Source organism: Papaver somniferum, chromosome 1 (genome assembly GCF_003573695.1).
Source record: "Papaver somniferum cultivar HN1 chromosome 1, ASM357369v1, whole genome shotgun sequence".
Classification (NCBI taxonomy): Eukaryota; Viridiplantae; Streptophyta; class Magnoliopsida; order Ranunculales; family Papaveraceae; genus Papaver; species Papaver somniferum.
The window spans coordinates 9,146,452-9,160,728 of record NC_039358.1 but is presented as its reverse complement, the minus strand read 5'-3'; positions in this window follow the sequence as shown (position 1 = coordinate 9,160,728).

Genomic DNA, 14,277 nt, shown 5'->3' with positions numbered 1-14,277 from the left:
TAGGATAAGAAGAAGAGAAAGAGAACCACATAGATGCAAGCCATAAACAAAGCAACAAGAAGTAAAGTACTCACGGATTTAACGTGGTTCAACAATATACACAATGTGTGTAATATTTTCTACATCCACAAAACGGTTACGACCTCTTTATTCATTGTAGAATCACCACTGAGAATTACACAACTGATTGACTAAATCAATCCATCGACTCACCACAACGTGACCGAATATAAGAACTCTCACAAGCACCCTATAATATCCACAGTAGAATCTTCACCCATACGAGATAATGTTTACCACATGATCTACCACAACGAGACGATATTCTCTGCACACCCTGATATAGATTATCATGGACGCCTTTAGCTCAACACCAATAATCTAATCCAGCACCACCAAGATGATCTTCTCCTCAACAAGATGTCTTACCAACATCTCCATACGAATACTCCATAACGACATATCTTCCAACATCCATAAGTATCCCATAAACACCATAATGATGTACTCCTTCCACCATTAGGTCTCTCACATAACCACCTCAATAGGTGGGATGAATCCCTCACATCTCTACGATATTTATATTGAGGATTGCATGACTAAAACACTTAGCCTAGACCTCCTTATATGGGAGTCACAAACTTGGTTCCAAAGTCTTGACCTCCTTGGATTAGGAAACCGACTCACACTAGGAAACCATGGTCAATTAAGGTATCCCATCTTAATATGGTAATTAACTCAAACTAAGAATTTAACCTAAACTAGGAAACCCACGTTTCCTTAAAATTATCCACCTTGGATCATGCATTCATGCATGAGACAATCAACTGTTATCCCTCCATCTTCTGAACATCGATTGCACCATCACTGGTTGCCTACATATCCTCAATAGGAATCAAACAAAAATGTAGCTCATCCAAAATTGTTCCATAGAACCTCCACCAGAAGAGAGCAAACCAAACTTGAACGTCACCAACTCAGACTTAACAATCCAACCTACCGGTGATTGTACAAATCTCCACCACGGTGAAAAATCTGACCATCTCAACAACTATCATCATATGATTATCCGTTATGCAACATCTTGAGAAAATACACCTTACTCCTTTATGTTCACAACTCCATATTGTTTGACCTCATTATAGGTGTATTTCATGCCAACTCAATCAGATCATACACGATCGTAGTCTATATGCTTCCATCGGATATAGTTACAGTCATTACGCACCCTTAAGCCTTTGAACTTTCTTCATACTACGAATACAACTTCTTTTTGGATTTCCTTGCTCCACCTGAGTTAATTTTCCGCTCTTCTAAGCCACTAACTCCAATTTGCGCACCACATCCGTTAGGGTTGACATCCATAACTACTCGATTACCAAATAAAACTACTATAGTAGCCTCCATGCGTCTGCCTAAGCATTACCTTAACAGAACCACAATGTTCAATTTTGTCTCTAAACTCCATCCAAGTCAATTGCTTCTTAAAACAACTGAACACATATTTTATCCTTTCCATGAGCATGTCCTCCAAAGCAAGTTAACGAGATACTTTGCGTTAGTCTGTAATAAACCAACCTCTATGTTAGCTTCCAAGAAACTAACCATCTTGTATGTACCAAAGCATAATGAACATGACTCTAATTGCGCACCAAATACAACCAATCTATAGATCATTGCCCTTGCGTGCCAATCTCGAGCTCATCTCTATGAATCTTGCTTTACAAGCCTATCTCCGATTGGATCATGATTCTACGACCATATTTCCCCAATTGAGTTTTACTCCTCCAAAAAGCTCATCATATCTTCGACCAACGCATACATACCAGGAAAATGTCCAGCTTTACAAACACTTTGACAGCTGACACACCAAACTTCTTACTATTTGAGCAACCTCAACGGGCTTTGACAACAATGTCCCTTTTACAGGCATAATTATCAAGATAGTCTTTTATCAATTTCTTAAGCAAGCATGTAGTTTCGACTTCATGACAGTCAAACCACAACACAATCGGACTCGGATAGAATTGTGGCCATCGTCGAAGAATTCACTGCTACCCTCGTAACAATGCATAAAGTCACACATTCTGTCTTATGCATATCTCTTTACCAATCTTGCTCCAAAAACGTACACCAACTTTCGAAATCTGATAATCCGTCCTCACACAAAGACCCGATCACACCCAGCCATAATCTGAAACCTTCGGTAACTTCCTCAAGCTCCAAGAAATTCAAGACGCTGTTGTTTTTATAAATTGACGGAAACTATATCGTTGCTGAACAAAATTTCTCAATAGAAATTTCTACCTTCATCTCTACAGGTTCTGTCACTATTGAAATCAATTTCAATAACTATAGCAGATGAGCAAACCCCCAAATATTATCATTGCTATAATGTTGCTCTCTCCAACAGAAAGTCTCACACTGATCATCGGGAAATCGAAAAACCAATGTATAATAAAAGGTTGATGGAAAAACACGCCGAAATTGTAGCCCACTCGAATTCATGCACCGTGTTTTCTCCAAGTAGTATGCGCTATCTCCCGTAGCCACACCACCATACACATTGTAGTATTGTATCTTTATTATTTAAACTCTTGAAGTGTCCAAGCGATAACTTTTTAATTCCTCACAATGGGTCTTTACCAAAATAAGAACGTATCTGCAATACAAATAGACCAACCTGTTTCTCACAACGGTCTTGCACTTCAACTAGCTCCAATCGACTTCAAATGGTGTACAACCAAACAACTCTTCGACTGAACGTCATAGACAAGAATCAAAAGATTACAAACTATCGAACTTCTCCATGTGAAACAGTATGAGAGAAACTCCAAAACATTGTTCTACCCGACACAATGCCATACTCAACACAGACAAACAAACCCTACAAACTGTGTTGAAAAACTTCTTCTTATACAATAATAAGAATCCGTAGCTCCACCACAACCAATATCACATCTCATCCAACGATCAAAGTCCTGCAACTTATTTATAGCCATACGCATCAAATATTAAGACTGAAAATCAAACTCTTCACGACTGGAACATATCGAACCCTGGCCAATGGTCAACACATTCGAAACGAAACCTACTACGAGATTTCCCCAAATCCTTATTATAACAAACAACTAAGGCAGAACGAGTATGAATTCATCTTCACATTCTTCAACTTCAGGTTAAATAAAATCACCAACATGATCTAATTGATGACGATTGATAACCAAATTATTGTTTCCCTTGGTATGGAAAAATAATGAGACTTTGACATGCTAATATTCCATATTTACTTCCACAAACATACAAATCAATATTTGCATCCCAACTACAATATTCTTGCCTTCTTGTGTCTTTCCAAGCAAACACCGATTAATTTAAAACCAACCTACGCAGGTCTTTCAAACAGTTCCAAGAATAGTACGAAGTATAGAGAATAAATAAACTTACTTGAAGCCATGCATAGGGTTTACACTCCAATAAGTATCAATGTCAAATCTCCAATGTAGAGCATCATAAACATCAAGACAAAAATTCTTGATCATATCGAATGTAGATCACCTGATATAATCCCATTCCTTTCGAAGTACACTTCACTTTGATTTGTTCCCAAAACTGATGAAATCAAATATCATATTAACTTGAAAACATCAAACTTTGCATCTTCGGAAACTGTGACATCAAATCCTCACATATTTGATGAAACCAAATCCTTCGTCTTCAAAATTTTCTTCCAACCAGAAAATCCAAAACTTTTTCTTCAAATCTTCTACCCAACCTATAGCTCTGATACTAATTTTTGGGGCAATTGGTATCTAACCTAATGCTCTGATACCAATTGTTGGGGTTCAAAGCCATCTACGTGCTAATCTTGCGGAAACATATTAGCTAATAAGAAGCACTTGATCTCTCGAATTTCTCCATGAACCTTACTATGATCTAGGATAAGAAGAAGAGAAAGATAACCACATAGATGCAATCCATAAACAAAGCAACAAGAAGTAAAGTACTCACGGATTTAACATGGTTCAACAATATACTCAATGTGTGTAATATTTTCTACATCCATCAAACGGCTACGACCTCTTTTTTCATTGTAGAATCACCACTGAGAATTACACAACTGATTGACTAAATCAATCCATCGACTCACCACAACGTGACCGACCTATAAGATCCAAAGTAGCATCTTCACCCATACGAGATAATGTTTACCAAATTATCTACCACAATGAGACGATCTTCTCTGCACACCCTGATATAGATTATCATGGACGCCTTTAGCTCAACACCAATAATATAATCCATCATCACCAAGATGATCTTCTCCTCAATAAGATGTCTTACCAACATCTCCATACGAATACTCCATAACAACATATCTTCCAACATCGATAAGTATCCCATAAACACCATAATGATGTACTCCTTCCACCATTAGGTCTCTCACATAACCACCTCAATAGGTGGGATGAATCCCTCACATCTCTACGATATTTGCATTGAGGATTGCATGACTAAAACATTTAGCCTAGACCTCCTTATATAGGAGTCACAAACTTGGTTCTCAAGTCTTGACCTCCTTGGATTAGGAAACCGACTCACACTAGGAAACCATGGTCAATTAAGGTAACCCATATTAATATGGTAATTAACTCAAACTAAGAATTTAACCTAAACTAGGAAACCAATGTTTCCTTACAATAACCGCCTATGCCCATATGACATCATGGCACCATGCCTTAGGTACTTTGACAATGGGTTTTTCTTCGATTCGTAATGCTGCAGGAGTCAACGTCTCTCCATGCAGCTGCTCAGCCCGCTTATGAGCAATGACGAACCTACAGCTGGGCTAAAGGGGCTTTAGCCCGGGTAGACTTCCCAGTCCACAAGCCAATTTTTTTTTTGCTCGACCAAGGCTTCTAGCCGGGCCTTAAAAGAAAATTTATCTTTTCTGGGTCCGTCTCTGCTTATGAGAGTCAGGGTACTTCAATTGCTCGAAGAGCAGCTCCACTTCTGGGACTATGGCAGTGCTTCCTCACTCCTAAGAAAATGTAGTTTTAATATCGGTGTCTGTCATATTTTCAATTGTCACAATTATCTGTCATATTTTCTAATTTCCTAACTAATGAATAATTTCTTAGTAGCTAAACATATTTTGCTTAAGTTTTGATTTATTTAATGTGGAGAAAGATCTGAATCAAGTGGTGTGGTCGTCGGTGGTATGCATATATAATCACAGTGTGGTACCTGCTTCCCGCTTCCCGTAGGCGGAAGGTATTATTGGTGGATATGTATATGGAAATAAAAATCGGTATGAAGGTTTATTTTCTACTAGGCATAAGAGTGCGAGGGTGGGTATCAAACTGATTATTTTCCAACAAGAAACTAATGTGTTTCAGCCCTAATTGGTTTTTGTTTTCCGTTTGAAATTCTAGACATTGCAATATGTTTTCCCTCATTCCATGCTTTTTGAACACCACCCTCATGGCTTATTTACATCTTTATGCAATTATTGTTTGTAATTCTGAAACTCTTATTGACTGGTTTTCCATGTTGGTATACGCATCAACACTTTGGTAACATGTCTTGATGGAAATAAGTTATGCCAGAAAAGATATGGAGTCAATATTGTATAGCTACTAATAGTAAGCAAAGTTGTCGACATTGCTGAGCTCAAGGGAACTGATGATAATAACAGATGAAACATAAAAGTACAACACAAGAAATTTAAACGTCCGTCAAAAGAAACAAAATTTTGGAACTTAAGGTATTTTTTCAAAAAATAAAAATTTTACATTGCTTTTGCTGATGCTTTACTGACGCGTCATCTAGGATTGATGAAGCCCCTAAAAGAGTTAGCATAGGTCGACGGGTCGTGCAACCAAGGCCATGGCGAATTTTTTCAAATTTGTAACTGAACCAGCATTCCACTGATTTTGTGAAACCACTTCAAGAGAGTGAAAGTGATGATGGTACGATCTCTGTCCTTGTTGCTTCCAAATCTTTTTGTTTAGGAAGTTCCAGGCACAATTTGCAAAACCACAACTTTTAACGTTAAGTTTATGTAAATTCAAATTGACCATTTATTGCTCTATGATGTTAAGAAACTTTGGTTGAAAATTGACTTCACATATTGGGAATGTGGTTGCTACAATCTGATTTCACTCAATGGATTGTATCTGTAGAAGTATCCTCAATTGATTTTGGAAAATCTGGAGAAATATTATAACATATTATGTCATAACTCCATATCCCTATAATTTAAGTTTGAAACATATTTTTTTTGCCCGTCGTTTTGCTAACTTATTCGTACATATTTGATTAATATGATCATGCAAAAAAGGACGACAGGCACAAAGTCCTTCGTAGAGTTGTAACGGAGCACTGGACCACCATGAAGGAATATTTTAAATCTGTAAGCAGGAAATTCCAAAATCATAGTAGAAAACTTACGGTTAAAGGAGAAAACTTATTTGTTGTTTGAATTTGCGTAGAAAACTAAATGAGGTTCTGCGCACAGGCGTTTGATGCATATGTTAAAGGAAATATTGCCTTGGCTGAACAACTTATGGTGTGAGAGAAACAGAAGTGGAAGTTTTAATGGATAATGAACATCAATTTTAATAATGACGCAACAGGCACAATAACGAACCCACCGGTACCAACAATTAATACTCCATCATGGTCTTAGCATTGCCTAAACAAAGTTTTCCAGTGAGAGAAAAATAAACAAAGTAATCTGCACATACGAAAAATTATATTCATGTAATCTGCACATACGAAAATTAAAACTACAAATTCATTAATTAATCGAGCCTCCTATAGAATTTAGGACATGTAAGTGGTCAACCAGGAGATAGATTAATAAAAGTTATTAAAACAATTAAGGAAATATTATGGTTATTATTAAAAATTAATATGAAGCCCTAATATATCACAGACACAAGTCAGTTTTGTTCGGAAAATCTTGAAATTTTTCATCTTGGAGACCAAGAGAGAAGTTCACACCGGTGTCTATGGTTCTACAAACTTAATAATGGAATCAAGAAAGAAGTATGAAAAAATTAATTTGTTAATCTATTATTATCCAAACAATAATAATGGAATCGAGAGAAAGAAGAGTAGATAACATTTGAACAATGTCTACACTATGGAGACATAACAAAATACCCACTCCAAAACTTTATAATAATTAACATAAAAGTATTAAGTAATAAAAAATGACCACCAAATATTTTAGAGGATCTATATAGTAGTCGCAGAAATGGTTAATCTCTCAGTGATTGAAGATCCTTCATAAACGAAAATGGTCTGATCATAGTTTAATCATCTTCCAATCATACTTTACCTTGGAACTGCTTAAATGCATTCATACAAGGTTCTACATCAGTTTATTGTACTAATAATTTTTTTATGGGCTATCAGTTTTAATTTGTTTACTTATCAGAGTATCATAAGAAATTTGAATATATGATCTGTTTAATTTGAAAATGGTAATTTCAGTTAACTATATATATATTTATCAGAAAAAGTAGATAATTATATTGATAAAAGAATAAAGAATAATACAAGTGAGAATGTGATTAAATGAACATATCACAATACAGTCCATTACAAGCACTTAGCTCTTTCACTCGCTTACCAATTCCTCCCATCTATAAATAAGGTCTTCAAATTGCATTCCATTCAAGACTCCTGATGTTAAGTTTCATTAACTATATAGTCCGAAGCTCCTTATATTGCCTTGAAAGGTAAAACACCAAGTGGGGCAGGCCTTGCGCACAGTCACCATGCTGCTCATCAGTCTATGTTCATCTTATTTTCTTGTGCAGACCAACTCAGATATTAAGTTACCGTGTTTTTATCATACTTACTGATTTGTTACCTATTTTTGTAATATTTATATACCAAGCGTCCAATATTTCATAAACAAAAAACAGAGTTTCGCACGGGTGAGAAACTAGTCTGTTAAAAATAAAAGTTATCATAGTGAACTTAGAGACAATCATTATAAAATACAAAATTAGTTTATTGACCTTAGAGCTACAAATTATAGATTCTAGTTGTAGAAAACAATACAGGTTCGTAGCTTTACTTGTTGCTTCGAACTCATTTAAAATGAGTTAATTTTCGCGCGCTTGTAAGTATGAGCAATGCTTGCATTTAGTCGAGAGATAGTAATTCTCTTTAGGTGGGGAGTTTTTGAAGTCTATATGGTGGATCGATTTTCGAGGACGAAAATGTATAAGGTGGGGAGAATGTAAAGACCCTCAAGCTCGTCAACGTTATTAGACCAGTCATGAGACAACTAAGCCGTTATTGACTCGATTAATTAGAGACGAACGTTAAATGATAGAAATTAATCTAACAACGATCTAGTTATGAAATTAGTATCACTAGATAGGTCTCGAAAAGTTATGCGAGATGGACTAATCGAGCGCGTCAGTCGAAGACTGGACAAAGAAGATTTTATCAGTTTAGTTAGAAGGGCATAATTATCATTTTTGCATCTTAACCGCTTGGCTGCCTGCATCATCTGGGTGCCTTTAGCAAATTGGTCAGCCTTATCCCCTTTACCCATCGAGCAAATAAACTCATACATTTCATTCTTGTAATAAGGCGGTTAAATTATGGATGACCACGAGCATGTGGGACCCACGTTAATATGCACACGACACATATGCAAGATGTGTCTCTAATGCATGAATAATTATCTCAAGAAGACAATATTTATCCCCACTTGTAACTACTATAAATAACTCATCTCTCTTGTACGGTTTTAATTAATAAGAAGAATCGAAACTCCCACTTTCTCTTTCTTATTATCGTGTAACCTTTTACACTCACCTTTTAGTATGAGTAAGAATAGGTTGAGCTAGTAATTAGGAGAAGGATCCTCTTTATACTCTCCGTTAATGTAACCTTGTTCACCTATTGATACAAGACCATGTATTCAGCAAATAAATAAATAGCAGCCGTCTGGTGCTTGATGGCTCTCTGGTACACGAAATTATAACACGTTATCAGCACGAATTGTTCTGTGAACTTGTTAAAGGGAGAGTTAGACATCTTATCATGTCTTGTATGTGATATTTGGAGCACAGGAAATTATACGGTATATGAAGAGATATCCAAAATAGGTACGTATTAGCGACAACTCATATTTGTGATGTTATTCGATTTTCGAATTTAGCCAAATAGTTGAGTTTTGCAGTGTTTTGCTATTTTCCTCTTTAGCTAATCAACAGAAGGTTTTTCCGCGTCCATTAGGATAGCGTAGAGAGTAAAATTACCTTTGTTGTTACACCAATGAGTTTTATGGTGTTAATGGTTTTAATATGGGCAGAGCGAGGAATTATTGCATCCTTGGGATAGCAAAATTTTATATTCGTCTGCTATAGTAATCTCCATAATTCAAAGTCGTTCCACCTAAAGGGTCGGAATGCGATGAAAAATGGACACCGGGTTAACACGGTTAGCCAATCCCTATCTATGGTCCGTGAAATGACCAACAATTGATACAGAGACAGTTTCTTTTAAGAAAAGTGTTCATATTTTAACTTTGATAAATTAATGTTTCGGCAACCCTAGCTGAAGAAGTCGGAGATTTGCCAGTATTATGCTAAAACCGTATATATTGCATTTTGAATGTTTTCTTTCTTGTTTCACCATTGATTTTTGTGGAAAATATTTCGTCTTGATTTTAGAGAAGATATATGCACTGTTTATAATATTGCGGGGAGCAATAAAGAGAGTCGCATATTTTGCGCCCTTATGTGTCTCTGCTAGCTTTGCGTCGTGCATAAAATGCGCCTATTATATGCGTCGACGAGCTTTAAAGAGCTAGTGCTTAATTTGCACTTTGTATATGTTGTGTCAACAAAAACGAGTGCTGCATATGTTAATTGCGCCTCGTAGATGTACAAACGTCGAGCGATAATGAGTGTTGCATTTTGTAAATGATATTTAGAGTTAATATCATATCTTATCGCCGCCTGAGCTATTACCTAAAATCCTGAGTATGGTGAATTAAATTTGCACTTATACCTATGCAAATATTAGTCTATTTTTGGAAAATAATAGACAAGAAAAAGAAGAAAAATACAATTGTGGTAGGCATATTTGAATATGGGAACCAAAATAATTCTCGGGTTTAAGAACTTGATGAGTACCGTACCACTAGAAGTGGAATAATACGGGACGGTAGCATAGTGATTGGTCTGAATAATCCATCTTTGAGCCTGGAAGAGCTCTGCTATCGCTGTGACATGAAAGACACGTTACGTGCATTTGAAATGTTGTTCATTGTGTTTGATCTCTATCGGTCGTCTTGGCAGGACTAGTACTGATATTGAGATAGTGTCTATGGTCACAAAATTCGTTCACAGTTTACTGTTAATTTTACATGGAAATGTAAATTCTTAAAATTAAACCAGCTGGAAAGTAAACGAGAGAGGAAACCTGATCAGTTACCTCTCCTGGGTTGCGTGTTATTATTGTTTTCTGCACCCAGTTGCTCCCTTGATAGGTTGAGTCTTGCAGAACTGGATGTTATGTTGATGAGACATTCCCGCCTAAGGATCAGGGGGAGAATCGTCGACGATATTAGTTAACTCCAATTGTGTCTCATCTAAATTCCCACACCAAAAAATGCCTGAGATGTTGGAGATTACTTTGTTGCTAGATTTAGCAAGAGTACGCTTGCTTGATTCGGGGTAAATTAAAGTCCTTGCAAGGAATGCCATGGAATCGCAGCGATTGTTTCATCCGAAAATATGCTTAGAAGCATAGACGAAAAACCTCTTGTATGAGGTATGCCAATCTAATCAGATAACGTCCATATTCTCTTTGAGTGATGAGTTGATATCTCTCCTGACGAGGAGCACATCCATAAAAGTTGCGTTGATATTTTTTCAGAAAGAATATCCGCAAATTGAAGTTTGGTACCAATGGATTAGGATTCCTCGTACTCTAGAGAATGATTTACGATCGTTATTAACTGATTATTAACTGGTCGTCGATAATACTCTGAGTAGCTACTGAAATCGATGTAGGTGGATATCCCCCCTTTGTAAAGGATTTATCGACAAAGTTTATATGATTGACAAGTATGGACCTCAATCCATATTAATGTGTTTTCTCCCTTTTGTACGCTCTTGGGGCCTTAGTCTCAGCATCGGTTACGATTTTGATGCTAATCAAAGAGCGTGGTGAAGAAAACTAAGGTCGCATGTTATTTAGCACCACCTTGCCAACGAGTTTCCGCAAACACTAACCAGGTTGATGGAAGTATGGTCTGGTAGCCATAAATGACTCGACATATCACCTGGATGATAACTGTGTATCTATACTCATATAGATTTTAAATGAAACTCTTGATTGTCACTCATTGATGTTGTATTATTCTAGTGATGTTTTGGGCATTGATGGTGAGTATTTTATCGTTCTTGTGCATTCGCTGAATGGTTTTGTTTATTCATTCATAACTATTTTGAACTTATTACTCATGAAATCATTGTCATGTTTTTTGTTTGAGACGTGCTACATTCTGCTGTTATTACTACTCTAATACAAGATTTGCAAATTTGATGAGAAAGTCTTCCTACCGTTTGGAGGAGGAAAGGTTGTCGCCTGAAATACAGCGTGAAATATTCTGGTTTGCACAAGATAAACCAGGATGTATCTCATCTTGATGTTTTCAGCAATGAAAGACATGCATAAGATTTAACATCTTCATAAATTGCAAATTAATTTGCTTCCTTGAGAAGTGGTGAGTGTAATAGCAAGTGTGTCACATAAAACACACATTCAGCGTGGATGACTAGTTGATTTAAAATATTCTGCACCTCCTGAAAGGAAGAGCCAGACATAATCATTGAAAGATAGTGCTCTCAAAGAGACTATCAGTGGAAGATCAAATTTCTCTGAGTATAGTTCTCCTAATAAGAGAATGTCTCTGCAAAGGATGTGAAACCTCAAAATGAGAGGATTTCCATAAGGCATGCATGTGATAGAGAAATTTGCGATCGTAATCCAATGATTGTTGATGACATAGTCAAAGTATCCACCAATACTACCGTAGGTGTTGTTGGTTTAAACCACTCTCTATGGGAATGTCATCAAAGGTATGATTGGTTAAACCAGGAGAGAGATCAAAGCAGAATAACAGTTTCTCAAAAAAATGCATAAATTTGGTATTGCAGCCCGAACACTCGATAATGTGAGCTACTCTTGGCCACAAACGGATGTTTCCAGTTCCGAAATCCGATAATGTAACTCCTAGTGGCTACAGGTGGGTGTATGCGCATAGTGAGAAAAGTAAAGTCAAATTAATGGCAAAAAGTCTTTTACAGGAACCTGAGATGGATTGCTTTGTAACATATTCCCTGTTATGGATGCAACTACCTTTTTGGTATTTTTGTCTGGCAGTATTTTAAGGACTCGATGTGCATCTAGTGGATGTGGTTACTGCGGATCTTTATGAAAGACTAGATACAAAAAAAAAAATTTGCATATAAATTCCTGAAGTTTTTAACTATCAGTTGAATCACCATGTCATATACATTTACTCAACAAGGACGAAAGTAATCGATCGTTTAAGTGAATGTTTATGTTATCCAGGGATATGTAGACCATCTTATATGCTCATAAATTGTGCATTTACTAGTTTTTTTTATGCAACATCTACTTTATCGGAACTCCTGAAGAGTTCTCCAAAGCATAAAAATGCTTAAAGCAGGAGTTCGAGATGGAAAATCTCGGTAAAACAAGGGCTCAATTTGATTGAGCATTGTAAGTCCTTTAATTTCGTCAACCATAAAGGTTTAGACATGTTTAAATGGATATGCTAATCATTCGATCTCTTATTTTTAAGATTGATCAATTTACATCTCAACAAAGGAGATGTATCACTCTGTGGTTTGCATTACACAAAAGATGTGTAACTGGTTCATTAGCTGAAATATGCTATAGATACCTGATATTGGGTTTGTAGTAAACATGCAAGCCTGGTTCTACCCAGCACCAATATCGAGACATTGGTCCGGAGAAAGCTCCTTCATCTTCACGGTACCATTAAGCTTGATCTTTTGCATGAAAGATCGCTGAATGTCTCCCACGGAGAAAAGCTAATCGGACTGTTTAAGTTTTGATTTTTGGCAGGGTCGTTGAAGCAGCTAAATATTTTCCTATCTAATAGTCTTATAAAAGAGGAACTTGTGTATCCTCCGAGAGATTATGATTGTCCAGACAAAGCTAGTGGAGAAAATATAAAAGGATGGCACAACCAGATGATCATCAAGAAATTGCACAGAGGAAAATCAGACTGATTTTCTCAACTAAAGGAAGCTGGAGCTGCAGAAGACTTTAAAGGGTGGTCCAGAATTCTAAGCAGTACTACCAGGAATAATGATCAACCGAGAAGGCTTCTCATCAGAGGGAGTAAAGCCATGGAAGACTATGGATATATGGGCATATTGGACATTACGTCGTGTACTCTTTTTCCTTAGTGAAGGTTTTGTCCCACTGAGTTTTCCTTGTCAAGGTTTTAATGAGGCATGCGAGTCCACTGCTATCCGCAGTTCGACGTGTTGTACTCCTTTTCCTTCGTCCTGGTTTTTATCCCTCTGGGTTTTTCCGGACAAGGTTTTAACGAGGCAACATCTGCGGGTTTGTCATTGTTTTAAGTACTCATGTTTTCCTACGTTCAGGTTTTTCCCCTCTGGATTTTCCTGACGAGGTTTTCAATGAGAGAACAACCTTAAAACGATGATCATCATCTAAAGAGATGAATATCCATAGATTTTCTCGAGATGCAGTTATCAGATAATCGCCAATATTGTTTAATTCAGGTTTTTGCCGTACATGGATTTTCCTGATAAGATTTAACGAAGTGCAGTAAGCAACATCGTCAACAACATTGTGAGATTCCGGTGTCTGGGTTTTTCTTAAAAGATTTCCTGACATAGTTTCAACAACGGAAGCAAGGTTATGACGAGGCAACTGATTTTTGGTCGGTTCTCTTCAACTCGATATTTACGGTAATTTTGAGAAGACATTTTCATACCGGTGATCATCCAAGGGGAGTGTAATAAGACGATTAAATTATGGATGATCACCAGCATGTGGGACCCACGTTAGTATGCACAAGACACATATGCAAGACGTGTCTCTAATGCATGAATAATTATCTCAATAAGAGAATATTTATCCCCCTTGTAAATAACTCATCTCTCTTGTACAGTTTTAATTAATAAGAAGAATCGAAACTCTCACTTT